Below are 3676 nucleotides of genomic sequence, written 5' to 3'. Positions count from 1 at the left end.
ATTGTTTAGGAAGCTCCTCCGAATTTCTCTGTACTGTAGCCTTTTTTAAGTGGTCAGACATTGATCCACTTTCACTTTTTTTCCTTTTGGGAGACATGTTTTACCTACAGACAAAGAAAAATAAAAATTACATTACAATTGATGTATGCATAGATTTTAAAAAATATATTACAAACACCACGAATACCGACACACCAACATCCACCACTACAAACACCACCAACCAATGCCAACAAACAAACAAACATCATGAATACCGACACCACCGGCAGCCACCACAAACACCACCAACCAATGCCACCACCAGTGCCACCACGACGACTACAGACACCACCACCACCACCATACAACAATACCACGACAGTCAACGGAACACTGCGACGGAAACTAGGGATTTCTTGAGTTCTTACTATGATTTTACTATGAAAACTCAAAATTGTAAACTCATTCTCAAAGATAATACAGTTAAAATTTTTATTTTTCATCATTAACTTAAAAGCCTTTATTTTTTAGAAAAAAAATAACAAATATAGAGCTCTTATCGAACTCTATTGCCTACGAAAATAAAGAAAACGACTGATACAAGCAAGAATGAAGTTGAAAATAATACCCATGTGGTCAGAAATGAGAAGAAAAGTGATCTGTTGTGGAGGGTTGAGCGAATTTGGAGTAGTTGTTGTCTGTACTGTATTGTTGAGTGAGAATGAGAGAGAAAGAGTGAGACCTCGAGATTTGCAATGATGAAACATTTTGTATGGGTTGATTTGTATTTTGAAAAAGAATGATAAGTAGTTTTAAAAATGTTAATTTGGTCCAAATTGATCTTAATTATTTTTAAAATCATAAAATATATGTATAATTTTTAACCCTCTCATCATGCAATTGCCAAAAGGGTAATTCAGTTGAAATTGTATAAAAATAATTAAAGTTGTAGTTGACCGAGTACTCTAGGAGGTGACCCTATGAAAACTCACCCCTGGTCCTAGATTAATCAATTTAGGTACTATTAGTCTAACATGTGAACTCAATTGAAATTGTGAAAAATAAATGTTCAACATGTTGCATTAGATTTCTCATCTATTATTGTAACACCCCGATTCGCTGAACCGAAATGCTACATGGTGCTCATAACCCCGAGGGACCACAAGCTAACCCATGACTAATATCTGTACATGTATACTGTAAATCATGATATAATAATGCGGAATACATAAAACTATAAGGCCATAAGGTTTAACTGAATAAAATCATATGGGTGAAAATATCCAAAACAACTCAATCTGAAAGCTAAGTCTGAATGTAAATCCAAACGTAAATCTGAAAGCCTCTAAACTATCTGAATAAGGAGTTGAAGGAACATGTCTCCAACTAACTCTGTAAAACTGAACTGAAGCAATAAATAAATAAATCAAATCATATTGTCCTCGAATCAATGAGGACTCACTGTGTCTCTGCGACTGGAGTGCTATCGCTACTGCTAGGCTGGAGCTCGTGTCTCGAAACCTATGGTGTAACATGAAAAGAAAGCACCATAGCGGAAATGCGTCAGTACAACTGGAGTACTAAGTATACGAGGAAGGTAGGCTGAACATAAAGGGTTTCATCCATGAACAACACTAACTGACCAATATGAACCTGGGAGTACAAACACACATATATAGAAATAGGGACCGTGAATACGTGATAGCATAACCTGTAAGCTAATACATGGTTTACTGATAACTATCATGACTGATACTGAAACTGATAACATGGGCGACTGTATCTGACAGTCCTGTATATACTGAAATTTGAAGAACGCCCTGAGTTCTTTTACTGAGACTGATACTGAAACTGTGGGAAGTAGTGTTTAACCGACATGCCCTATATGCCGTTATGGCTAAGCTGGGGTCCAATATCTGCCCTGACTGAAGGGGTGTCAATACCGTGCCACGAGTAAGGACAGCCTGTGAGTGACCCTTATCTGGCGGACACTCAATGAGAACGGTGGGAACGATAAACTAACAGGTTAAGCCACCTCATCAAGCCTAATCTGACGGGTTAAGATGTCTCAACCTATGATGGCTACGTAGTTCTGGAACACAAGGATGACTACTAAGAATCACACCCTGAATTGGCGGGTGAGTTTCCATCCTTGGGTTCACTCGGTGCTAACCTCTACTCCCATCTGTAGGGACTGAACATGAATAACTGACTGTGCATGACTTAATATTACTGAATTTCATTGACTGGCGGAATATTACTGATATCTGACAACTGACTAAGATCATAAGGTTTTCCTGAGTCACATGACTAACTGAAGTCTATGGAATCATAGCTTGAGTTCGGATATCGTGAAAGATGACATGGCTCTAGGCACACAACTATAGTTTTCGGGTACAAGTATCCTCAGGACTCGATGAAAGGAAACTGACACACATGATTGACTTGATCATAAGAGTAGAGTCCATAATTTATAATATCATAAGCAGGGATCTCATACTAAGCATGGTTATCGACAATGTATTGCATGGAAAGGATTTCATATCACATGGAAGTACTTGCACAATCTTAATATCATGTTCATTGCATAATCATATTGGCAACACATACCAATAGCATGAAAGTTCATGTGGATTGCATGGTTATCATACATCTTGTTCATAAGTAGGATTTGCAAGTAAACTAGCATAATCTCATAAGAATAGTCCATGAGTATTCCAATAACATTTACAAGGCACATTATCAACATAGAAGTCATTGGAACATAAGGGCATATCATGAATCCTTCACTTAGTCACAATTTAGCTATATTGCATGATTTCTAGTTTCTTAGGCATTTCACCAAACACCTTACATGTACATCTTAAGCATAGGTGAAATCATCAAATTATGTATCATGAAGAACCAAATTTACATGTTTCCAACTCATATGATATCATGAAATTCAAAAAAACATATAAAGATTCCATCTTGGGAATCACCTAATATCAACCACATAATCATCAACACCCAACAATATAGAAATCATACTTTATAATGAAAAAGAGGGTTTTTGAACTTTATGGATGAAATGGATCCATAAATCAACTCATGCATACCTTAGAAGGAAAATTCTTGATGATTGATGGAGGAATTTCCTGGAAATCGGATCTTCAAGCTTAGTTACGCAACCCTAGTTGTTTTTCTTTTTTAGTGCTCTTGGATGATGATATTTGAGATGATAATAGGGTTGTAATATGTTTAGAAGCTATATATTTCGTAGGGTTAAGTTTAAGGACGTGTAAGGATGTTAAAAGACTTAATTACCCTTAAAATAACTCAAAATAGAGTGTTTTTGGCACCTGAAACTGGCTTAGGCGGCACCTAAGTGATTGCCTAAGCTAGGTTGGGCGGCGCCTAACCAATCGCCTATGCTTGGGTTAGGCGGCTCCTAACCAATCGCCTATGCTTACTGTCTCTCACGAAAATAGACATAACGTTTCGCTCGGGTATTGGATTAAGGCAAAATTGGTATCGTTGAAAAGCTAATTTGATTATCTACAATTTGGTAGGTCTAAATCAGCCAAAATACCACATTAACATTGAGTTATACTCATTCAAATATGACCCTTGCAAAATCGAACACTAAAACTTGATGGATTCAAAAACTCTTAGCTTGTATTACCTTAAGTGACTCATATAAACATGCTTAATG

The sequence above is a fragment of the Capsicum annuum genome, chromosome 3 (assembly GCF_002878395.1).
Source record: "Capsicum annuum cultivar UCD-10X-F1 chromosome 3, UCD10Xv1.1, whole genome shotgun sequence".
Taxonomy (NCBI): Eukaryota; Viridiplantae; Streptophyta; class Magnoliopsida; order Solanales; family Solanaceae; genus Capsicum; species Capsicum annuum.
Note: the sequence above shows the minus strand (reverse complement) of the source record.